This window comes from Hylobates moloch, unplaced genomic scaffold, assembly GCF_009828535.3.
Source record: "Hylobates moloch isolate HMO894 unplaced genomic scaffold, HMol_V3 SCAFFOLD_5, whole genome shotgun sequence".
Classification (NCBI taxonomy): domain Eukaryota; kingdom Metazoa; phylum Chordata; class Mammalia; order Primates; family Hylobatidae; genus Hylobates; species Hylobates moloch.
The window spans coordinates 29,239,674-29,266,097 of NW_026652280.1; the positions used below are offsets into that span (position 1 = coordinate 29,239,674).

At 41.8% G+C, this 26,424-nt stretch overlaps 1 protein-coding gene and 1 long non-coding RNA gene across 7 annotated transcripts in view; one reads left to right on the forward strand and one right to left on the reverse strand.

Moving 5' to 3' along the window:
• Positions 1–12,634, reverse strand: part of SKA1 (spindle and kinetochore associated complex subunit 1) — a 52,961-nt gene extending 40,327 nt beyond the window's left edge. For 2 of the 6 annotated variants that reach the window (XM_058438342.1, XM_058438341.1), the window contains exons 1-2: positions 12,535–12,634; positions 17–170 (exon numbers count right to left, since the gene is read on the reverse strand). The gene's annotated coding sequence lies outside the window, so the exon portion shown is untranslated. Of the gene's footprint in view, positions 1–16; positions 171–3,093; positions 3,694–3,856; positions 10,131–12,534 lie in introns of those variants that run through there. The other 4 variants (XR_009213465.1, XR_004248080.3, XR_009213466.1 and 1 more) reach the window with 4 other exon arrangements.
• LOC131383440 (uncharacterized) overlaps positions 1–21,304 on the forward strand; it is a 46,182-nt gene extending 24,878 nt beyond the window's left edge. Inside the window, exon 3 of the long non-coding RNA XR_009213467.1 lies at positions 21,200–21,304. This is a non-coding gene — a long non-coding RNA (uncharacterized LOC131383440). The remainder of the gene's footprint in view (positions 1–21,199) is intronic.
• The last annotated feature ends 5,120 nt before the right edge of the window (positions 21,305–26,424 follow it).

Consider the following 26,424-nt stretch of genomic DNA (forward strand, 5'->3'; position numbering starts at 1 on the left):
GCATGTGTGCCCTTACCGTGATGGTGGGTAGAGCAGCAAAGCTTGGTCCTCTGTTCACCGTGTAGTGGTGGCATGCACATTCTGCAGTTGAGTGGATTGGGTCTCCCTCACCAGACTTGATGAAGCTGTTCCAAGGCCCAGATTTTCAGCTCTGCCTTTTCCTTTGTACCCTGTTGCCAAACCATTCACTTCCCCTCAGTGCCTGGGCAGGAACATCACCACTGTGATTCTACTTTCATAAGCAATGACAAGTGTGAGTTCACTGTTATGACAAAGGATGTCGTTGCCAATTCCGAAGCTGCTGTGGATGGCAGTGAGGCAGGATAGAGTGGAATAGGCAAGCTGGTCACCTCACCCCCCAGCCCCACTCCACACAATGCATTTCTTTTTTCTTTTCTTTTTATTTTGAGACAGAGTTTTGCACTTGTTTCCCAGGCTAGAGTGTAATGGCGTGATCTTGGCTCACTGCAACCTCTTCCTTCCAGGTTCAAGCGATTCTCCTGCCTCAGCCTCCCGAGTAGCTGGGACTACAGGCATGTGCCACCACACTCAGCTAATTTTATATTTTTAGTAGAGACAGGGTTTCTGCACGTTGGTCAGGCTGGTCTCGAACTCGTGACCTCAGGTGATCTGCCCACCTCGGCCTCCCAAAGTGCTGGGATTACAAGCGTGAGCCACCGCGCCCAGTCCACACAATGCATTTCTTAACTGTCTGCCCTCCTGACTAGGGTCTACAGCTCTCTGCCATCCATTATACTTCACTTGTCTTGCCCAGCTCCCGGTCTTGCCTCTTCCACTCTATCCTGCCTCACTGCCATCCACAGCAGTTTCAGAATTGGCAACGACATCCTTTGTCATAACAGTGAACTCACACTTGTCATTGCTTATGAAAGTAGAATCACAATGGTGATGCAGTTGACAGGAGGGTAGCCACACCTGACATGATGGTCAGGAGTGAGCTCGGGGTGATGGCAGCTCCCTTTCTGAAATGCTGATGTGGAAACCCAGGCTCCTTTGCATGAGGCACACATCCCCTCTTGATTTGGCCCCTGCCTGCCTCATCAGCTTCATCTTTCAGCACCTCCTGCTTGGAAGTTTATCTCACAGCAACAGCTGCCTGTAGGGTTGCTCCTGTGCCCCTGTGTGTGACCCCCACCCCTCCCTCTGCCATCAGGACACACACAAGCCCTGCCAGCCCACCCATGTTGTCTGACACCACTAAGTCTTTGGTTATGATGTTCTTCTTTCTACACCTCTCATTATTCTCCATCTCAATCATCCATTCATTTTTCAAAATGTAGTGAACGAATCCCCTCCCATTGGAAGCCTTCCTTGATCCCTTCTTGGATTAAGTTTCCCTGCAAGTTTTCTTCTGATTTAGTTGGTCTAGGGGTGGGGTTCAGAATCAGAAATTTTAAAAACTCCTTGGATAATTCTAATGTGAATCAGAGTTGAAAGCCATTGAGGGAAAAGGAAAGGAAGATGGGAGGAAACAAAACGGTGGGGCTTTCCAGGTTCCTACCTGAGGCTCACTGGTCTTCTACTGAAATGCAACACCAGGAGGGGTGTCAGGAGTTGAACTGTGCTCACCCCCCCATTTATATTTCAAAGTCCTAACCCCCAATACCTCAAAATGTGACTTATTTGGAGATAGGGTCTTTACAGAGTTAATCAAGTTAAAATGAGGTCATTCGCTGGGACCTAAACCAATATGACAATTGTCTTTATAAAAAAGAGGAAATTTGGATATGAAGACGTGCACAGAGGATGATGATGTGAACAGACAGGGAGAATATGGCCATACAAGCCAAGGAGAGAGGCTTGGAGCAGATCTTCCCCTCAGAGGAAACAAACCCTGCCAATACCTTGATTTCAAACTTCTCACCTCCAGCGCTGTGGACAATAAATTTCTGTTGTGTAAGAAGCCACTCAGTTTGTGGTACTTTGTTTTGGCAACCTGAACAAATCAATACAGACGGTAACAATAAGAAAAAGCCCTACCAGCAGATTGCTTGAGCTCAGGAGTTTGAGACCAGCCTGGGGACCATGGTGAAACCAGATCTCTTCAAAAAATATAAACATTAGTCAGGCATGGTGGCATGCACCTGTAGTCCCAGCTACTCAGGAGGCTGAGATGGGAGGATTGCTTGAGCCCAGGAGGATGAGGCTGCAGTAAGCCATGATGGTGTCACTGCACTCCAGCCTGGTTGACAGAGAAAGACCCTGTCTCAAATAAACAAACATATAAATAAATAATAAAAGAAAAAGAAAAAAAAGAAAGAAAATGCTCCACCATCCCTGGATTCACTTGTATTTCCTATGAGCTAAGCCTGGGCTCTTCCTGGTGATGGATTGAACTTATCATTGCATTGAGGAGATATTGTTTTTAAAAATCATGAGCTCTAAAGGAAAGGTTTTTGTGTTCCATACACTCTGTGAGAAATGAATAAGAATGTTCACATAATCTTTGTGTAGGTCCTTAAGAGTTAAGCTTTGAGTAGAGAGGCTGTTTCTTGATGATGCCAAAAGGATGAGGTATTACCATAAAGCAGAACACCTTATCTCTGAGTGGTATCAGTAAAGCTCCATCCAAATCATAGCTTACTTAGAATGCTGAATATTTGTCATCTTCCTCAAACGTGAGAAAACAGATTTTGGCTTTATTGTAATGCTGCTGGAAGGCTTACTTGCCACATGGCCACAAGGTGGCAGGGCAGCGCCATTCTTCTGGAAGCCACCAGCAAAGTAAAACGCAGCTAGGACTACGTGGCCACAGGTAGGAAGTCAGCAGTGCTCTTCAAGTTTATGAAGTTGAACTTTCTCTCTCTTTTTAAGCACTCCCTTTTTCTGAAAATCAAAGTAGGACATATTTTTAATTCAAAATGTTATCCTGGGCAACATAGTGAGACCCTGACTTTACAAAAAATTTAAAAATTAGCCAGGCGTGGTGGTGCACACCTATAATCCCAGCTACTCAGGAGGCTGAGGCACGAGAATCACTTGAACCCAGGAGGTGGAGGCTGCAGTGAGTAGAGATTGTGCCGCTTCACTCCAGCCTGAGTGACAGAGAGAGACCCTGTCTCAAACACACACAAACACACACACAGAGAAAAATATAAAGAATTAAACAAAAAATTCATTATCCCACCACTCAGAAACAAACATGGAATGTGTAGACTATTCTCAGCCTTCTCTGCCAATGCCACCTGCTTAGGATACCCCTCTCTCACCTGCTCCACGACACCCCTCCTGCCTTGTCTCTCTCACTTCCTCACTCTGCCTAATGTGCCTCTCTCCATCTTTCTTCTTAACACTCACTACTATTTCACAGCAGTTGTCACTGCCTCCTCTGCTAGTCCGTGAGCACCATGTGGGCAGAGAACTTGTCCTGTCAACCCCTACTACCAGGAGCAGCAGTCCCAGGATGTCAACCCACTGCATTGCAGAACTGTCTATTTCTCCCTTCAAGTCTGTCATTTTTTTGGCTTCATACATTTTGGAGTTCGATTGTTTGGTGCATGTCTTAGTCCCTTTTGTGTTGCTATAAAAGAATACCTGAGACTGGGTAATTTATAAAGAAAAGAGTTTTATTTAACTCATGGTTCTGCAGGCTGAGGATCTCAATGGCATGACCCTGGCTCTGGCAAGGGCTTCTGTGCTGAGTCACAACATGACAGAGAAGGGGAAGCAGACCTGTGAAGAATGAGAAACCGGACGGGTGACCTGGCTTTGTAACAATCACACTTGTAGAAACTAATCAATTCCTGTGAGAACTAATCCAGATCCAGTCTTTTTTTTTTTTTTTTGAGAGGGAGTCTCGCTCTGTCTCCCAGGCTGGAGTGCAGTGGCGCCATCTCAGCTCACTGCAAGCTCCACCTCCCAGGTTCACGCCATTCTCCTGCCTCAGCCTCCAGAGTAGCTTAGACTACAGGCGCCCGCCACTACGCCCAGCTAATTTTTTGCATTTTTTAGTAGACACGGGGTTTCACTGTGTTAGCCAGGATGGTCTCAATCTCCTGACCTCGTGATCCGCCCACCTTGGCCTCCCAGAGTGCTGGGATTACAGGCGTGAGCCACCGCGCCCAGCCAGATCCAGTCTTAAAATAGGAAGAACTCACTGACTACCTTGAGAACAGCACCAAGCCATTCATGAGGGATCTTCCCTTATGACCCAAACACTTCCCACTAGGCCCCACCTCCCAACACTACCACATTGGGAATCAAGTTTCAACATGAGCTTTGGCAGGAACAACAACAAAAAACCGTGCCCAAATCATAGCAGTGCATATATGTTTATTATTGTTATATCTTCTTGATAAATTGACCCTTTATCAATGAATAGTGACTTTGCTTGTCTTTTGTAATTTTAACTTCATGTCTATTTTATCTGATATTAGTATAGTTAGACCAGCTCTGTTTTGGCAACTATTTGTGTGGAATATCATTTTCTGTCTGTTTATTTTCAGCCTATTTGTGTCTTTGGACCTAAAGTTAGTCTCTTGTGGGCAGACAACATGCTTTTACTTTTTAATCCATCCTGCCAGTTTTTGTCTTTTAACTGGTGAGTTTCAGTTCTTTATATTTAAAGTGATTGCTGATAAGGAAAGATTTACTTTTGCTACTTTGCTCTTAGTTTTATATATTTTTTTGTTTTTCCCCCAATTCTTTCAATATTGCTTTCTTGTTTAATTAATTTTTTTTCTAATATAAAGTTTGGATTTCCTCCTAATTTTCTTTTCTGAATATTTAAAAGTTATTTTCTTAGGAGCTGCCGTGTGCTTTCAATTAACATCCTAATTTTTTAAAAAATAATCAATAGTTATCTCTCTGTATTTATGGAAGGTTGGTTCCAGGACATCCCTTGGACCCTAAATCCTCAGACGCTCAAGTCTATATATAAGATGGTGTAATATTTGCATATAATGTACACACATCTTCCTGTATACTTTAAACCATCTCTAGATTACTTACAATGCCTAATAAAATGTAAATGTTATGTAAATAGCGGTTATGCTGTACTATCTTTCAAAAGCATATGATTTTTAGTCACATTATCTGTATTGATTTTTTTCAAATATTTTTGACCTTTGGTTGGTCAAATCCTCAGGTACAGAATGTGCAGATGCTGAGAAATAATTATAATTATTATCATTATGAAGGAATTTCAATACTGTAATTAAAATTTGTATCAGGCTAGCTTTAATAATATACAAAAACTCTGCTCCTATACAGCTGTCTCTTCCTTTCTGTGTTGTTATTGTCACAAATTACATCTTTATACATTGTCTCCCATTAACACATATTTACAATAATTTTATGCATTTGTCTTTTAAATTATATATGAAACAAAAAGAAAATTTACAAGGCAAAAACATAATATTGGCTTTTGTATTTACCAATGTAGTTACCTTTACCAGAGTAGTTCTTTAAGGAAAAGAAAAAAAGAAAGAACTACTCTGGTAAAAGTAACTACATTGGGTTTTTTGTTTGTTTGCTTGTTTGTTTTTTAGGCAAGGACTTGCACCCAGGCTGAAGTACAGTAGCATTGCATGATCTTGACTTACTGCAGCCTCAACTTCACAGGCTCAAGCAATCCTCCCACTTTAGCCTCCCAAGTAGCTGGGAGGGTAAGAAAAAGATAGAATGATAATGAGAAGTGGGTTGAAGACAAGAAGGGAAAAGATTTGTCAACATCACAGAAAGTAGTAGCAAAGACAAGTCTGGGACATCTATAGGATGCCAGAGGTAGGCTTGAAGAGGTGAGGAGGCTCATGGATTTCCTGTTGGTCAACCTGACATTTTCAGGTGAAACAGAATTTCACTAGGTGTTAAGGGAGAGAGAACATAAACAAAATAATCAACAAAATACAAGAAAACACATACAACATGTAGATCACAAATACAGGTTGCCATATTTTATCAACTCAGTCCCATCAGAATGGTCAATTTTTTTAAACCTATTTTCTGGCTTCCTTACATTCCCACTTACCAGTCTGCACCATAAAGTGGATGGGTTTCCGTGGTTCTCCTCTGGAGGCATCATACATCGTCCCCATGTCCAGACAGAGGAACTAGCTAAATTACCAAATTATCTTTTGATGCCAGTTTGCACTCAATGACTGAAACATTCACTTAATGTTAAGCATACTTGTAGCTGCTCTCCACAGCAATTGGGCAAAGTACTTCAGGTCTGCAATGCTTGTTTGTACAAATTTATACAAGGCAGAAAGACTTTCTGGCATGTTTCTTTGGTTGCTCACTTTCTAGAATCTGATAAACAGCATCATTGTTGACACTTCTCAATGGAGAGGTTGCCAAAATTCTATCAAGCAGAGTCTTGTTTTCAACATTTCTTCTAGTGGGCTGAGCTCCCTCCTTTTTAAGAGATGGAGATCAAAATCAGTTGCCTTATTATGACAGAGTTCTAACTACACTTAAATGGCTGCAGGCATAGTTCAAATAAAATTACCTCACCTGCCACCCTTTCTAATTTAGCAGGCAGAAAAAAAGTTTTATTGAAGCCGAAGCAATCGTTTATATTTTTATCTGGTGATTTACAGATATATGTGTGTGTGTGTGCATATATATAATTTAAATGTCGGGGCATGTTTGTGCAGACATAATTTAAATTATATGTTTATATATGACTATGTAATTTCAATGCTGGAAGAATTACACATTTTATGTATGTATTTATTTATTTACTTTGAGACAGAGTCTCACTCTGTGCCCCAGGCTGGAGTGCAGTGGCACAATCTCGGCTCACTGCAACTTCCACCTCCCGGGTTCAAGTGACTGTCCTATCTCAGCCTCTCGAGTAGCTGGGATTACAGGCATGTGGCATCACACCAGGCTAATTTTTGTATTTTTAGTAGAGATGGGGTTTCGCCATGTTGGCCAGGCGTGTCACGAACTACTAACCTCAAGTGATCCACCTGCCTCGGCCTCCCAAAGTGCTGAAATTACAGGCGTGAGCCACCACTCCTGGCCAGAATTACATATTTTATACAGCACAAAGCAAGATGATAAATGGCACCTTATACATAACAAACTGTCTTGAAAGTACAAAGACAAAAGCAGGAAGACACTTGATAAAATGCCAGGAAAAAAAAATTGCCACATGGTGATTGAAAACTTTTGTGGTGTGATAGGTGGCTCCTGGCAGAGAATAGGAAAAATTGAAGAGCAGCCTTGAGTAGCACGACTCTGATGGTGTAGACCGGATCCCTCCTCCTCCTCTGATTGTCCTCAAGGCCCACAAGACAGTGGGGACTATGGGGACTACTGTAGTCACAAGGTTCCTCAGGTGCTCCAGGTGGCCTCGGGAGCACCAGTGGCTCCAGCTTCTGATTCCCGGCTGTGCGGCAGCCTCCAGCTGGCCTGCGTGGTGGGTTTCTCAGCCTGGTGCTCCAGGTTGTGTCAAGGTCCCCAAGGCCTGTGACGCCCTCCCTGCCTTCCGTGAGGAAATCGCATGGCCACTTGGGGGCGCTCCTTGTCCCGCCTGCCCCCGGGCATGGCCCAGCTCTACCACCTGCCGCCCTAGACATGAAGGCGGAGGGTCGAGTTTTTCCGCAGTGAGATCGGCTTGGTTGTTGGCTCCTCCTGTCACCAACTTGGCTTTTCCCGCGACAGTGAATGGCCGCAGGGCTCCCCTGAGGGCCATCCGGGCTGTGGGGCTTCCCGGGACAGTGCAGGCTGGGCTACTTGCATGAGACAAAATGGTAGGTTCTACTCTCTTTGGTTCCCATGGTGATGGGGCCCATTTCCGGTGGGCCTTCCCTCTCAGAGGATTACCCTTCTCTGCGTGGGGCTGCCATGACAACCAAACGGTTATGTCCTTCAAGGATCAGAAGTGTCCAGCCAGCTGTTTGGCATTGTGCAGCAAAACTGAAAGGTCCCACTCTCAATGTTGTCCTCATATTAACAATGCCTTTGGAGATACACATGGGACCCTAGGCTCAGCCTAGCTCAACAGTCATGGTTCCATTTAACGTGAGAGGGTGACTGGGTACAAGTTGTTTGAAAGATAAGGAAAGACTTTCTCATCCTCCACCATCAGCTTGACCAATCTTATAAATAAGTTCCCTATTTGGACAACCATAATTTGGCGTCTTGAAGGGCTCTCACTGTCCCAGACAACTCTTGGAGTGTCTCCTGAGATGAGGATGGGAGCATGTCACAGAAGGGCACTTGGTTGGGATGCAGCACATCCGTGGCTTGCTCCCTGTTTTCAAGGAACTTCTAATCTAAAGTGAAAACAACTGGTGTGCAGTCCTAATTAGGGAAAAGGAGTCAAGCTGGCAGGACCAAGGAAAAGCAAAAAGAGAAATCAGATAAGCTATGTCTGCCTTTCTTCAAGGCTTGAATTGGCTATGCAGTTAAGATATCTGGAACCCTCCCTCTACATTGTGAAGCATCCTCTGTGGAAGGTGATTGGACTGTGAGCATCTTTGGTTTCTATATTATTACTGCTTTGAAGTTATCACCTCAACCAAGCCAGCTGCTGGGCGGGAAGTTTGGGTGCATAAAAGGACTATGGTGGCAGGAGGCCAGGGAGATGCCTCTCCTGCAGAATGTTGATGTCCAGACAAGTCACATGAACTACTGACCTAAGGACCTGGATTCATTTGTTAGTGCAGACCAGTTCCAACAGGCCAGACTCCTCCATCCACACTTAGGCAATTAGGGTTATTGATCCAGCCCCTGCTGGGTGCAGAGCTCTGTGGAGGCAGAACAGTGAATACAGTGAGCCCTGAATGGTTTACCCTTCACCTCTTAGGGGCCTGCTTCCTGTTTTCAAGGAACTTCTAAAGTGAAAACAACTGGTGTGGAGTCCTAATTAGGGAAATAGAGTCAAGCTGGCAGGACCAAAGGACAGCAAAAAGAGAAATCAGATAAGCTGTAAGTCTGCCTTTCTTCATGGTCCAGGACACATAGCCTCTCCTGCGCAAATAACTCACAATCTTCCCGTGCCCACCTATCACCAGACCCTCTACTAATAGAAAAATTCAAGTTAGCTCACTGCAATCTTGGCATTGTCAGTACTGCACAAAGCCCTCTTCAGCACACAGCAGAAGTACCATCCTGTAAAATCCCCAGCAAGCCTTTGTTTCCTTGCTGTTCAGCTCCTCTGCTAATCTGCCTGTTGCACCCTTACAATATATTTTCATACTTTCTCTAACACGTCTGCTTTTCTTTACCTACAGCTGTCTTGGTAAATTCTTAACCCCATGCCACTGGCCCCAGATGGTCACTAATCATCCGTGATATTTTGGTGGCCCATATGGGGAACTCTATGGGAAACCCTCTCCCCTCTCTCTTCCTCCTTCCCAACTTGCAATCCTCAGTGGAGAGTGTCTAAGCACAAGAGACAACGGTAGGTCTCTGGCTAGAGCTACACTCTGGTGGGACTGAAAGGCATCTGTGTGGAAGCGTCTGACCACCACTGCCCTTTCAAGTGAGGGACCTGAGTTTATTTTCTCTTTTCAGTCTCCCAGCAGCTGGCTTCTACTATCCCTCTGGAAATTAATGATAACTGGCCAGGGCCACTCTCCAGTGTTGCCTGAAGCCAAAGGGTGAACAGGGCTGGCTGCCTTGCCTGGAAGGGAAAAAGACTCTCTCCTTTCTTTCCTAGTAAAAAGTCCCTAATGCCTACCTGTGACATGACTGACAGTGGAAGCTCCTTAAGGGCAAATTCATACATGTTTTAGGTGACTCAGACCCTCTCCTTCTCACTCTGGATTCTCCTGTGGAGTCATCCTGTTCTGGGCATTGCTAAATCAAGTGGTCTCAAACAGCCTCAGAACAGTGAGTCTTCCTTTACCCACCCCCCTCTCCTGGGCCGGCACCAGACAGACCTCTTCCTTTACCTTTTTTCCCCCGTAGGTGGGCTGATCACCCAGCGTAAGGCCCCCAGGCAGCTGAGTGGTCTTTGCTAATAGGTGAGACACCCCTTTAGAAAGTGCACCTGAGTCCCTCAGCAGAACTGAGTGGAACCCTTTTCATTGACGGGATGCCCCACGTGGAAGTGCAGTTCAGTTAGCCCCGACAGGCTCACGAGAGGCTCATTTTCCAGTCCCACCATGAGACAAAACCCATCTATTTCTTCAGATTCACCTCTGGGTTGCATCCTAAAACATTAAGAGAAATTTAACCCTGAGACTCTCAAAAAGAAATGTCTATTTTTCTTGTGTACTACAGCATGGCTCCTATGCAGAAAATCCTCTAATTAGCCTCCTCAGTCTTTTATAACCAAGAGTAGAACAGGGTTAGAAAGAAAAAAACAAATGCAGAGGCAAAACACAGACTCAACTGTTGGCTGCTTTACAAGCACCAGCCCCTTCCAGGTTTCCCTAAGAACACTCTTCCAGGTTACTGCCATCGGTACAGAAGGCCAGACCACTGAAAAGCAAACTGCCCCAATAAAAGAAATGGAAAAAGCCCTGCATGGCTTGCCCCCTCTTCCACAAGCTTGGCCACTAGAAACAGGACTGTCGTGAGAGCCAAAGGGCCCCTAGGACAAAATGCCAACACCTGATGGCCTTAAGCTGAAGGGGCTCTCTACTCCCCTGTAAACAGCTCACCTTAACTAGTGACTTGCAGGGGTGGAAGGAATTTGTTCCACACTGTGTAGGTCTGGGGTGCTAAGGTTCTCTGTGACACGAGATAAACAAGGATGGCAGGGGTGCTGGCCCTGCACCTTGCAGTGGCTGAAAGGCTCACAAGCCCTCCTATAAAGCTTAATCTTTTCCTCTGCATTCCTTTCTTTTCTTTTTCTCTTTTTCTGTTCAATCCAGGGGCTCAGGCTTATAAGGGAAAAACAGGCCGGGCATGGTGGCTCATCCGTTTAATCCTAGTACTTTGGGAGGCCAAGGTAGGTGGATCGCTTGAGCCCAGGAGTTTGAGACCAGCCTGGGCAACATAGTGAAACCCCATCTCTGTATTTAAAAAAAAAAAAAAAGAAAGAAAAAGAAAAAAAATGGTTTCGAACATCCTATCTTCTAATTTTGTTGTTCCCTTTGAAACTACAGCTGATTACATATTATGGCTCATTTTTGTGTACATTTTAAACTGATAGGCAAATTACAAGAAAAATTCAGAGCTCAAATGGTTAACCTATGCCATAGACTTAAACAGAATCTTTTAAAGCTCTCTATCTTCCTCTCTTTTTCTCTCCCTGCTTTAAATCTGCTGTTACTAAGCGGCTGGTACTGAGATAAGACTCATTATTTATGGTCAAACTAGAATGTAAACATTAAAAATTCATTTAAAGTTAAAAAAAAGGTAAAAGAGGTTTTGTTAAACCAAACAACCTAGAATTTTGTAACCTCTCTTAAAGTTAATAAAAATAAGTCCAATACCTCTTTTAGACCTTATTCTTAAAGCTGATTATTTTTATTCAATTCTATTAAAATTAATGGCAAAAGCTACAGTGACTTTTGCACCAAGCTAATACTACAAGCTCTCAGTAATTATTTACCTGTCTCTCTCGAGCAACTTCACCCTCTTAATACTGATGCTTTTATAAGAGAGTAGTATACGATTGATATTTTCAGGGGAACCTCCAAGACTACCATCTAGATGAAATTTTTTTATATTTATCCTAGTAATGTCATTCACTCCCATACCACAGCATCAATGTGCTGAGGTACTAGGTGTTAGCCTTCTTCTCTCCTATCTCCCTGAGTTTACTATATATTGTCATTTTCTTTAAATGTGGCTCTGTTTTTATTCTATCACGGCTAACTGTTGCCTCCATGGATGGAGCCAGGCACTTACTCCTCCCAGTAATGTCAGGTTGCTGACATAACGCACAGCACTAACTGCTGGATATGCCCACACAGACAGGCACTTGAGGATGACATTATACTCCTAGCAGTCCCGCTATCTATAGAAGAAATTATTAACAAGCCAGATACTCTGGATTCAACTACACCATTTACACGCACACCAAAAACACAGGTTTAGTAGGGGAACCTAGGCCAATTGATCCCTCGTGGCAGTCATCCACTGTGACAGAGCAGATTGGGAAGGCACCAGAGATGGCCTGTAAAGTTCACCTCTGCATCAGAAAATCTGAGGGATCTGGCCGTTTTCTAGGCGTTTTAACACAAGCCCATTGCAATTCTACCCTCAATTACAATCAAACAAACTGGGAACGGGAGCCATATAATTAGACTCTGATGAGTTCAATGTACATCCCCCGCAGTTTTTCCCTATGATGGGGAAAGAAAAAGATAATGCCAGCAAAATTTATAATGATTCCTTTATGCCTATAAACAGTTCAGCAACTGGGATGGAATATATGGGAATAGGGGTCAAGACTGGACAACTTCTCAACCTCACTAATATGTCTACAGCTTTTTCTTGATTTTCTCTTATCTCATTGATATTTAAAAACCTTATCTGTCAGGCCCCACATTCACGTAACACAACAAGCCAAACTTTTATCCCCTGTACTAGTCCATTCTTGCATTACTATAAATAACTACCTGAGACTGGGTAATCTACAAAGAAGAGGTTTAATTGACTCACAGTTCCGCAGGCTGTACAGGACGCATGGCTGGGGATGCCTTGGGAAACTTACAATCATGGCAGAAGGTGGAATGCAAAGGGGAATCAGGCACGTCTTATATGCCTGGTAGGAGTAAGAGAGAGAAGGGGGAAGTGCCACACCCTTTTAAACAACTAGAGTTCGTGAGAACTCACTGAGTATCACATGAACAGCAAGGGAGAAGTCACCTCCATGATTCAATCATCTCCCACCAGGCCCCTCCTCCAACACTGGGGATTACAATTCACCATGAGATTTGGGTGGGAACACAGAGTGAAACCATATCACACCCCCTTATGTATGGATGACTACTTTTTGGGTCACCACCCATCCACATTTGATCCTTGGGGCCATGGGATCCCTCTATGCAAATTATACTGGAACCGAAACTAACCACATCTATGCCTGGTTACGAGGTTCCTCCTCAGGAGTTTTATTAAAAGGAACTGGGTTCTTCTTTTTATGCAAATTCAAAATGTTTCTAAACTTGCCTATTAAATGGAGAGGTACTTGCACTATAGTTGCAGCAATACCTGGGGTTCAAATATATAACTATTCAGACTTCATATCCTCTGGCCAAGTTCCAAATTTAGGATCCTTCGTAAGTTGGGCCCTCCAAAGGCCATCAAGAGAAAGGAAACAGAAATGTAACTTAATCAACATCCTATAATTTGGTGTGCTCACCACTGACAATCCCACCATAGAGAGGAATGGTCTAGGAAATTCAGTAGCCCATGCAATCTTTTGGTTGGCACGTATACCCATGCTTAAGTACTGTATTCACTATCTCACCATTCTAGTACAGCAGTCTTGGGAAGCTACAGTCATAGCATCAAGGCCCAACAACGGGCCCTAAATTCATTGGCAGGGGTTTTCTTGCAGAATCAACCCACTTTGAATGTGCTTACTACTGAGGCAGGGGGCACCTGTATACTATTAAATGAAACTTGTTGCTTTTCCATCAATACCTCAGGTCAGGTAGAAGAAAGTTTTGAAAAGATCAAAAGGAACATCAAGATTTTAGAGGGCCTTCAAAAAGTAGTTCTTCAAAATAACTTTTTGACACAACTATTTCAAAGCTTCTTTAGCTGGGTTTGGACCATGGGTTGCCCCACTTCTCTCACCTATCATAATGCTCATGTTAGTTTGTTTATTTGCACCATGTATTGTTAATGCAATATCTCATTTTGTGTCTTCTAGGATAAAACAATTTCAAACCAAAATGTTACTGTAGCAAGGGTATCAGCCACTAAGAGAACTCCATAACTCTCCTTTGGATGCAGCAGGACAAAATTTTAGGCTGCAAATGCTGTTCCCCCGTGGTCCCATAGCCACCCTGCCCAATTTAACTCCCAACTTAGAGATTTAGGCCCACGTAACCTCCTAACTAACAACAATACTAGGTAAGGCCAACTCTACACCTCTGGTCAGCAGGAAGCAGTTGAAAGACCCTCACTCACATGCCAAAGATTTGTCATTGTTGCTGTCTCAGGGGGTTGGGACAGGGGAAATGTGAAGTCTCAATTAGAGAAAAGGAGTCAGGCTGGCAGGACCAAGGGAAAGCAAAAAGAGAAAGCAAATAAGCTATAGATCTGCCTTTCTTCCTGGTCCAGGACAGCATAGCCCTCCTGCACAAATAACTCACAATTTTCCTGTGCCCAGCTATCACCAGACCCTCGGCTGATAGAAAAATGCAAGTTAGCTAGATGCAACCTTGTTGTTATCAGCACACAGCACCAGCACCACCCTATAAAATCCCTAGCAAGCCTTTGTCTCCTTGCATTCAGCTTCTCTCTTACTAATCTGCCTGTTGCACTCTTGCAACATATTTCTATACTTTCTCTAATAAGTCTGCTTTTCTTTACCTACAACTGTCTTGGTAAATTCTTCTTACCCCAACACCACTGGCCCATATAGCTCCTACTCACCTGCAACAACTAGTTCGTGCATTAAATCATTATTGATTAATGCAGTGGATAATAAAGTACTACATTTTCTGTAATGGTAGCTTTGGGAAGAAAAAAGAGCAATACTCAATTTTATGAAGGACAAGGAGCAATCGTAAGGGATTTTATTATGCTTCACCTCGCACATGGCACAATTAAGTCAACAAAGAGACCTTCCTCTTTAGATGCAAGGACTGTAGGACCTGAAGCTAGGAAGCATTAGACTAGAGGCTTCTGCAAAGTGTGGGATTAAAGTTGGTATTTATAGATAGGTTTCATGAGGAACAAAAAGGGATCTATTTTGATCAGATTTTATATTCATACTTGGGGATCAGCTTCCAGCCCAGAAATCAGAATCAGGCTCCAGGACTTGTAGTTGGAATCAATACAAGTGGGGAAAAAGAATCTACCAGTGAATCAGAAGTGTAGGCCACCTCAATAGTTTGGATCCCTAAGGAAATAAAAGACAAAGAACAGAAGGCACCTCAATAGTTTGGATCCCTAAGGAAATAAAAGACAAAGAACAGAAGGTCAGAGTAGAAAGATGGTGCATCTGTTCCTCCCCAGGGGTCTGAGAGTGTGATAGGAAGTGTGGTGTTAGAGATGCAGGTCTGAGATGAACAGTGAGGGTGAGGGTAGACTTTAAGTTGCTGAAAGAAGCTAATTCATTTTCATAAATGATTTAAATGAATGATGGCAGTTGGCAGTGACTGAAAATGGCATATCCAAAATGAAAGGAAACTGTTACTTAATAATTTCCTCTTCTTGACCCCCTTTATTTAATCCTCAGAACAGTTTTTGGGGCTTTTTGGTGGTGGTGTTGGTGATGTTTGTTTTCTTAGAGACGGCGTCTCACTCTGTCACCCAAGCTGGAGGAGTGCAGTTGGCACCACCACAGCTCACTGCAGCCTTAAACTCCTGGGCTCAAGCCTTCCAGGGAGCTGAGTAGTACAGGCACGTGCCACCAAGCCCAGCTTAACCCTCACCTCAATCTTGATAGGAAGATATTGATTTTGCCCATTTGCAGTTTTCAGTGACCTTGAAAATGCAAGGTAGATATTAAATATATTAAATAAAGGATATTAAATCCTTTATTTTCCTGCCTCTGCCATGATTTAGAAAATGCCAAGGCTATTCCTGGATGGGCATCATTTTGTTGTCAGAACACCTGCAGGTAATTCCCTGTCCATCCAGAAACTAGGTCCTTTCCAGACCAGTAGTTCTTGCTACACAAGATGCCAAACCCTGAAGGATATTCATTCTTAGTGGCTGCCAGCTTTGCCACTTGTCATCCTAACTTCCCTCCTTAGCTAAAGTTGTGATTCTTAGTGCTGCTGCTGCCCAGCCCACCTCTTCTATCCACATCAGCCACGTGACCTTGATGACCTATGGCCATGGTTCCTACTCTCAGCCCTTATGGAGGCTGAGTTTCTGCTGTGAATCCCACCTAAAGACTCCATCCTGGTTCAGCTAGCCTTTTTCTCTCTGGCCAAGTATACTGAAAATACAAAAACAGTAAGAGGCAGTGGTGTGCTGGAGCTGGCTTGTTGCTGAGAGTTAATTTGTAAATTTTCAAGAATTTTATATGCCAGTTGTTAAGTACAGCCATGATTAAAAGGTAACTTGTATGAAGATATGATTTTAAAACATATATGTTGAGACAAAGGTGATATACCATGTTCATGTATTACAAGAAGATTTACTATTGTTTAGATGGCAGTACTCCCCATATTGATCTACATATTCAACTCAATCCTTATCAAAATTCCAGCCTGCTTTTTTTGCAGAAATTCACAAGTGAATCCTAAAATTCATGTGACATGCAAGAGACCCACACTAGCCAAAATGACCTTGACCAGAAAAAGTTGCAAGACAAAATTCCTGATTTCAAAGCTTATTACACAGATGCAGTAAGACCATGTGTTACTGGCATAAGTGTATATATACAGATCAGTAGAAATTGAGACCTGAAATAAACCCATATATTTATGATTTTTGACAACTTACCAAGATAATTCAATGGGGAAAGAGTAGTCTTTTCAACAAATATGCTGGGACAACTAGATATCTATATGCAAAATAATCAAGTTGGACCCCTACCTCACACCATATACAAAACTCAAAAGGGACCATCAACCCAAATGTAAGAAATAAAATTGTAAAACTTGTAGAAGAAAACATATAAGTTTTTCTGACTTGGATCAGATAGTGGTTTTTTAGATATGCCACCAAATACACAAGTGACAAAAGAATACATAGAAAAACTGGAATTCAGCAAAATTTAAAACTTTTGTGCTTCAAAGGACAACATCAATAAAGAAAAAAGAAAATGCACAACATAAGAGAAAATATTTACAAACTAGGTGTGTATATATATATTTTTATGTAGATATTAAAAATATTTTCCTTATACCTGCTATATATATATATGGAACTTGTATCCAGTAAAAATAAAGAGTTCTTAGAAGTGAACAATAAACAACTCAATTTTTTTAAGGCAAAAGATTTGAATAGACATTTCTCTAAAGAAAAGATAAACGTGGTTGGTAAGCATATGAAAAGTTGCTCAACATCATTAGTCTTCAGGAACATGCAAATAAAAATCACAATGAGATACCATTTCATTCCCACTAGGATGGCTATAATCTTAAAAACTGACAAATGTTGCTGAGGATGCGGAGAAATTGGAACCCTCATCTATTGCTGGTAGATTGGAAAGTGGTGCAGTCACTTTGGAAAACACTTTGGCAGTTCCTCAAAAGGTTAAACATAGAGTTAGCATATGACTCAACAATTCCACTTCACAGGATGTACACCTAAGAGAAATGAAAATATATGTTTACATAACAATGTTTACATTAATGTTCATGGCATGATTCATGACAGCCAAAAAGTGAAATAACTCAAATGTCCAGCAACTCATGTTTGGATCATTTAAATGTGGTATATCCATACAATGGAATATTACTTAGGAAAAAGAAGGAATGAAGTAATGTAGTAATCAAAACTACGTGGGACTGGCGTAAGTATAGACATATGGATCAGCAGAATAGCCTCGAGAGTCCAGAAATAATCTTTACATTTATGATTTTCTTTTTTTTAAATTATACTTTAAGTTTTAGGGTACATGTGCACAACGTGCAGGTTAGTTACATATGTATACATATGCCATGTTGGTGTGCTGCACCCATCAACTTGTCATTTAACATTAGGTATATCTCCTAATGCTATCCCTCCCCGCTCCCCCCACCCCACAACAGGCCCCGGTGTGTGATGTTCCCCTTCCTGTGTCCATGTGTTCTCATTGTTCAATTCCCACCTATGAGTGAGAACATGCAGTGTTTAGTTTTTTGTCCTTGCAATAGTTTGCTGAGAATGATGATTTCCAGCTTCATCCATGTCCCTACAAAGGACATGAACTCATCATTTTTTATGGCTGCATAGTATTCCATGGTGTATATGTGCCACATTTTCTTAATCCAGTCTATCATTGTTGGACATTTGGCTTGGTTCCTAGTCTTTGCTATTGTGAATAGTGCCGCAATAAACATATGTGTGCATGTGTCTTTATAGCAGCATGATTTATAATCCTTTGGGTATATACTCAGTAATGGGATGGCTGGGTCAAATGGTATTTCTAGTTCAAGATCCCTGAGGAATCGCCACATTGACTTCCACAATGGTTGAACTAGTTTATAGTCCCACCAACAGTGTAAAAGTGTTCCTATTTCTCCACATCCTCTCCAGCACCTATTGTTTCCTGACTTTTTAATGATCGCCATTCTAACTGGTGTGAGATGGTATCTCATTGTGGTTTTGATTTGCATTTCTCTGATGGCCAGTGATGATGAGCTAGCCATATGTAGAAAGCTGAAACTGGATCCCTTCCTTACACCTTATACAAAAATTAATTCAAGATGGATTAAAGACTTAAATGTTAGACCTAAAACCATAAAAACCCTAGAAGAAAACCTAGGCAATACCATTCAGGACATAGGCATGGACAAGGACTTCATATCTAAAACACCAAAAGCAATGGCGACAAAAGCCAAAATTGACAAATGGGATCTAATTAAACTAAAGAGCTTCTGCACAGCAAAAGAAACTACCATCAGAGTGAACAGGCAACCTACAGAATGGGAGAAAATTTTTGCAATCTACTCATCTGACAAAGGGCTAATATCCAGAATCTACAATGAACTCAAACAAATCTACAAGAAAAAAACAAACAGCCCCATCAAAAAGTGGGCGAAGGATATGAACAGACACTTCTCAAAAGAAGACATTTATGCAGCCAAAATACACATGAAAAAACATTTATAATTTTCAACAAGGATGCCAATACAACAAAATTGGTAAGGCTAGATACAAGCCATTACATGGATGAACCTTGGAAACAATATGCTAAGAAGCAAGTCACAATAGGCTTTGTGAAATGTCCACAAAGGGTAACTCTGTGCAGTAGGCAGTGATGAGTGGTTGCCAAGAGCCAAGGAGGAGGGCACTTGGGGGTAAATGGGGAGTGACTGCAAATTTATATAATGTTGCTGCTTGAGATGATTAAAATGTTCTAAAACTGATTGTAGTGATGGTTACAAACTCTATGAATATACTAAAATCACTGAATTATTTTACTTTAATGGGTGAATTTTATGGTATGTGAATTATATTTCAAAATAGATGTTTTTAAAAATCCCAAAGGTAATACTAAAAGCTCACCCTTTCTAATTATTATACTACATTTTACTATTATTTGTGCTCTTGATGTTATTTCGTCTGTTGCGTCTGTGGTGGAAGTGCTCTGTAATGCTGTACTACTGTGCATCTCTCTAATTCCACTCTTTCAGTTACATCATATTGGGAACTTTAAATTTTCCATAGTGGGTATAATTAACCAAGGGAAAGTGTGAAATCCTACAAATCAGGGCTTCTTTTGTTTCCATGGTATCATCTGTGGCTTGTTACAAACCAGGCTGCACAGCAGGACTTGAGTGGCGGGCAAGCAAGCGAAGCTTCATCTGTATTTACAGCCACTCCCCATCACCCACATTACCACCTGAGCTTCACCACATGTCAGATCAGCGGTGGCATTAGATTCCCATAGGAGCATGAAGCCTATTGTGAACTAGGTTGTGAGCTCCTTATGAGAATGGAATGCCTGAAGATCTGTCACTGTCCCCCATCACCCCCAGATGGGACTGTCTAGTTGCAGGAAAACAAGCTCAGGGCTCCCACTGATTCTACATTATGGTGTGTTGTATAATTATTTCATTAGATATTATAATGTAATAATAATAGAAACAAAGTGTACAACAGATGTAACAAACTTGAATCATCCCTAAGCCATCCCCTCCTGCCTCCCCGGTCTGTGGAGAAATTGTCTTCCACGAAACTGGTCCCTGGTGCCAAAAAGTTGGGGACTGCTGCTCTAGGGAATTCTGATACATTTTGGCCACATCTCAACTCTAACTCATGTAATGTACCTCTGCCACACTTCTGTGCCACCTTGCCACTCCAGCCCTGCTCTACTGAGTTGAGCCAGAGTTGAGACAGCTATATATGAACTTCACCTTTCAGAATGCTGAATCTCTCACTAACTTCTGATGTTGATTTGGATAGTATGAGATTTTGACCCTCTGTATGATAGATTCAAAATGCAATCCATCTAAACCAAATAGTCTCAAATTACAAAAAGATTCTCACTCCTTCACCTTCAGCAGGTTCCTCAGCCTTCCACTGAAAGATAAAATAGAGGCCATTGGGAGCTCTTGGGACTTCCAGAGACAAACCTGGAAGTGCCTGTTCCCCCAAGTGCCCCACCACAAGGGACTCATTCTCCTCTGGAAAGCAAATCTATCCCCTTTGGATAACCACCACTCTGATTTTATACAGGAATTTGTCCCCTTAGATTCTCCTTCTTAGTGAATCCACTTCTTCATCAAGGATGTATTTCCCCTCTTTCAGTCGAGATATTCCCACTCTGTGATCAGTCAAGTCAGCCAAATACTACACAATATGTACTCCAAGATCTCTATGCATGGAGGGTGCTCCTAGAAGTCCATTAAGGGCTGAGCATTGCTTATCATTTCTGATTTGAGGTTCCTCTAAACCCTGCTTTATGAACCACACCTTTTTGTGCCCCTTGCCTTTGTCACACCAGTTTTAAGGGGCTGCTCTGAAACCATGGCTCGAGGAGGACACCAGGACCACCTAAAACCCTTCCATTTGGGGGCCTCAGTTTTTCTGTCTTCTGAGAGGGGAGCAGAGAGAACACTCTGAGCCTTCTGAGTTTCTAGCAGTTTTTTTCACTCAAGGGCCAAGCAGCTCAGGGTGTCATAGCTCAGTACAGATTGTGACCAGCTTGGCAAGAGCCTGGCCTTTGCAGTCACCCCTAATGGCTCCAGTCCTCTTGCCAAGCTTGGTTCCACTCAGGCTCCGCCCCTCTTGCCAAACCCCACCCCTCTCTCTAGCCCCACTCCTGAATCTGTCACCTGAGCCAAGGTGTCCTCACCACCTAACCGCCACCCTCTGATGACTTAGTGCTCAGGAATTCTAAAATGTGGCAGGTGGTCTCACTGTGCTTGGGTAGTTGTCACTGAATGCATCCTTCCCATGGGGGAGTTTGTGTTGGAGTTGCAGGTAAACAATCCGCCCACAGAACTTCCTTCTGAAAACAGCTTAATTTCTTTATTTCTTTCAGGGAACATGAAGAAAGGTCTTAGAAGGAGATGAAAATGAGTATTTTACCAAAATGAAATTGAAAGAAGAAACAACTAAAGGAAAAGAAAAAATAAAAGAATGGGAGAAAGTAAAAAATACATACATAGAAAATAATGTAAAGTAACAGACAAGATTTTGTGGGTGAAAAACTAGACAAGCAATTCAGGTAGTGTAATCCAAATCTAGAAAAATATACATTGAGAATCTGAAGTGTATAGATTAAAGAATATTTCAAAATGGCAATTTACAGTAAATTATAGCCTTAGAGAGTATGTTAATCAATGAATGACACCATTATCAGTATTTGTGCTCTTGTGTTCTGACCTGGCCTACATTGAGAATGGAAGTTCCAAGTATGTTAGAATCTAATCTTGGCTTTGCTGTTTGCAGAAAGTACCCGGAAGTACTAAAGGAAAGTGAGGGCCGGGCGCGGTGGCTCACGCTTGTAATCCCAGCACTTTGGGAGGCCGAGGCGGGCGGATCACGAGGTCAGGAGATCGAGACCACGGTGAAACCCTGTCTCTACTAAAAATACAAAAAATTAGCCGGGCGTGGTGGCGGGCGCCTGTAGTCCCAGCTACTCGGAGAGGCTGAGGCAGGAGAATGGCGTGAACCCGGGAGGCGGAGCTTGCAGTGAGCAGAGATCGTGCCACTGCACTCCAGCCTGGGTGACAGAGCGAGACTCCATCTCAAAAAAAAAAAAAAAAAGAAAGAAAGTAAAGCAAAATGGTCAGCTGCCATCACATGAAAAATAGAAATTTTTACCTAATGCAATGGATGATCTAGCTAAGGAGATTTCTAGACAGGGTGCTAAAATTTTGTCCTCAGCCTCTCCAGGACAAGGAATGATAAAATTAAGAAATAACTTTAGGAGGCCAGGTGCGGTGGCTCATGCCTGTAATCCCAGCACTTTGGGAGGCCGAGGTAGGGGGATCACCTGAGGTTGGGAGTTCGAGACCAGCCTGACCAACATGGAAAAAACCCGTCTCTACTAAAAGTACAAAATTAGCCGGGCGTGGTGGCACATGCCTTTAATCCCAGCTACTCGGGAGGCTGAGACAGGAGAATCACTTGAACCCGGGTGGCAGAAGTTGCAATGAGCTGAGATCGCGACATTGCACTCCAGCCTGGGCAACAAGAGTGAAACTCCTTCTCAAAAAAAAAGAAAAAAAAGTTGAAGAAGAAGAAATAGCTTTAGGCAGAGATCAAATCCTAACAGGAAAACACATGGCATTTTTGAAAGAACCATTAGTGAAAACACCATCAGTTTGACTTAAAAGGGACAAAGGTGGCTGGGCGCAGTGGCTCACGCCTGTAATCCCCACTTTGAGAGGCCGAGGCGGGCAGATCACGAGGTCAGGAGATCGAGACCATCCTAGCCAACATGGTGAAACCCAGTCTCTACTAAAATACAAAAAAAATTAGCTGGGCGTAGTGGTGTTCGCCTGTAGTCCCAGCTACTCAGGAGGCTGAGGCAGGGGAATCCCTTGAACCTGGGAGGTGGAGGTTGCAGTAAGCCGAGATCGCGCCACTGCACTGTAGCCTGGCAACAGAGCAAGACTCCATCTCCAAAAAAAAAGGGGGGGGACAAAGGTGGTTGGGTGCGGTGACTCACATCTGTAATCCCAACACTTGGGAGGCCAAAGTGGGAGGATCACTTGAGGCCAAGAGTTCGAGACTAGCCTGAGCAACATAGTGAGACTCTGTCTCAAAAAAAAAAAAAAAAGAAATCAAAATATTAGCCAGGAGTGGTGGCATGCATCTGTAGTCGTAACTACTTGGGAGGCTGAGGTGGGAGGATTTTTGAGCTTGGGGGATCAAAGCTGTGGTAAGCCTTGATTGTGCCACTGCACTCCAGCCTGGGTAACAGAGTAAAACCCTGTCTCAAATAAATAAATACATACATAAATACATAAATAATAAAAATTATAAACTTTATTTCTCAACATAAGTCTATAAAATTCAAGAAACTTTTGTAAGGAATGATACCAGCCATTTAGTCCATCCCTAAAAACCTGAAGGTCCTGGGAATTTAACCATGTCCATGCAGTTTTTTTTACATTATTAACTGAAGAAAAATGAGTGCACTTTAAAGATTTTGTTAAAATTAGGAAACAAAAAGAAGTCAGAAGGAACCAAATAAGGACTGTAAGGTAGATTCTCATCAAAACTCTCACAAAATTGCCCTTGTTTGATGAGGGGAATGAGCAAGATCATTGTTGTGGCAGAGAAGGACTCTCCGATGAAGCTTCCCAGGCATTTTTCTGGTAAAGTTTTGGCTAACCTTCTCAAAACATTCTCATAATAAGCAGATATTATCATTCTTTAGCCTTTCAGAAAGTCAACAAGCAAAATGCCTTGAGCATGCTAAGACACTTGCCATGACCTCTGCTCCTGATCAGTCTGTTTTTGTGGTGACTGGACCACTGCCACCTCTTGGTAGCCATTGCTTTGATTTTGCTTTGTCTTCAAGATTGTACTGGTGAAGCCATGTTTCATCTCCTGTTACAGTTTGAAGAAATACATCAGGATCTTGATCCCACTTGTTTAGAATTTCCACTGAAAGTGCTCTGCTCTTGTCTGGAGCTGATCTGGGCACAACAGTTTGGGCACCCCTTGAGTGGAAAGCTTGCCAACTTTACTAATTTTCAGTCAGAATTGTGTAAGCTGAACCAATAGAGATGTCTACAGTGTTGACTATTTGTTTCTATTGTTGACTGTCGGTCTGCCTCAATTTGGGCACATACGAGATGAATTTTTTTCCTTGCAAATTGATGTTGATGGTCTGCCACTGCAGGCCTCATCTCTGACATCATCTCATCCCTTCCTAAAATAAGTTATCCATTAGTAAATTGCTGATTTCTTCAGGGAATTGTCCCCATAAACTTTTTGTAAGGCATCAATCATTTCATGAAACTGCCATCAGATAGAATGCAATAAGAACAGAGCATCACTCTGCGATATTACTCCAAAAGGTAAATTTAATCATGAGGAAATATCAGACAAATGCAAATTGATAGACTTTCTACAAAATTACTGGCCTATAATTTTGAAAAGCATCAAAGTCATGAATCTCAGAAAAAGCCTGCAGAACTGTTCCTTTCTGAAGGAGAGGAAAGAGACATGACAACTAAACGCAAAGCATGATACTAAATACAATCATTTTCTTTAAAAGACTGTTATTGGGACAGTTTGCAGAAAGTTACTGAGGTCTAAAGATGAAAGTTATTAATGTTAATATATCAGTGCTATCAAAGTTAATGTATCAATGTTAACATTCTGATTTTGATGATTATAACTTGATCATGCAGGAGAAGCTTTTTGTTTGTAGGAAATACTAAGTTATTCAGAGGTGATGAAACATAAGATTAAGAACTTAATTTCAACCAGGAGTGGTGGCTCATACCTGTAATCCCAGCATTTTGGGAGGCTGAGGCAGGTGGGTTGTTTGAGCCCAAGAATTCAAGACCAGCCTGGGAAACATGGCAAAACCCCATCTCTACAAAAAACACAAAAAGTAGCTGGGTGTAGTGGCATGCCCCTGTGGCCCCAGCTACTTGGGAGGCTGAGGTGCGAGGATCATCTGAGCCCAGAGAGGTCAAGGCTGCAGTGAGCCCTGATTGTGCTGCTGCACTTCAGCCTGGGTGACAGAGTGAGACCTTGTCTCAAAAAAAAAAAAAAAGAAAAAAGAAAAAAAGGACTTAATTTCAAGTGGTTCAGAAGAAAGTTATTTTTTGCTTTTCTGCAAATTTGTAATCTATTTAAAAATACAAAATTATTTTTAAGAAAGAGAAAACCAGAAAAAACATATTAACTTTAAAAAATTATAATATACTGACAAATATATTACGTACACTGATATATATTAAATCAAAGTATAATTGATATGCATTAAATGTGTCCATTCTAAGTACACAGTTTGATGTTTTGACAAATTTAAACATCTGTATCACCATTAGCAAAATATAGAATATTTCCTTTGTAGTACACATACACCACCTCATACTCTCAGTCCCAAGCAACCATTAATTTGCTCTCTATAACTATGATTAGTTTTGCTTGTTTTACACTCTTTTGTGTCTGGTTTCTTTATCAATTTTGTTACATGTAGCCATATTTTATTCTTTTTTTTAACCAAGTAGTATTCCATTATATGGTTATGCCACAATTAGTTTATTTATACAGTTTTTAGTGGGCATTTGATCCCCATCCAGTTTTGGAATATTACAAATAACACTGCTATAATTATTCACCAATGGGTCATTGGGAACATATGCTTTTAACTCTCTTTTTGAGTACATAGGAGTGGAATTCCTACGTCAGATAGTAAGTGTATGTTTATAAGAAATTGCCAAACTGTTTTGCAAAACGGTTGTATCATTTTATGTTTTCAGAAGCTATGTTTGAGAGTTCCAGTTGCTTCCCATCCACATGAACACTTGCTATCTCAGTCTTTTTATATTTTCTAATGAGTATGTAGTGTTATCTCAGAATTTAATTTACACTCTCCTGATGAATAAACAAAATATCTTTTCGTGTACTTTTTTGCTTTGCATGTATCTATTCTTTGTGAAATGTCTGTTCTCATTTCTCGCCTGTTTCTTTTATTGTGTTGCTGTCTTCTTATTACTGAGTTATAGAAGTTTTTACATCTTCTGAATTCAAGTCCTTTGTCAGATACACATATTTCAAATATTTTCTCCCAGTCTGTGACTTGCAGTTTCATTTTCTTTAAAAAGTTGTTCAAAAGTCAGGTATTTAAATTTTTTATCATGTCCTGTTTATCAATTTTTCCCTCTATGGTTTGTGTTTATCCTTTCTTATCTAAGAAATAGTTATCTTTTTTCCTTTTCAAATGGATAGCTATTTTTTTCTGCACTATTTGTTGAAAAGACTATGCTTTCTCCAATGAATTACTTTGGCGTCTTTGCTGAAAACCACTTAACCATGTATGTCAGGTTTCTTTTTCTCAGCTCTTTCGTTCTCTTAATCTGCATTTCTATTCTTCCACCACTATGCCCTTTTAAATTTGCATGACTCTGTAATAAACCTCGAAATCAGATTTTCAAGAGTCTTCTAATGTTGTCGTCTTCACTATTGTAGTGCTTTTGCATTCACGTATAACCATTAGAATCCATTTACTAATTTCTACCCCTGCCCCCCATCAAAAGCCTGCTGGGACTTGGATTTGGGTTTCTTAAATTT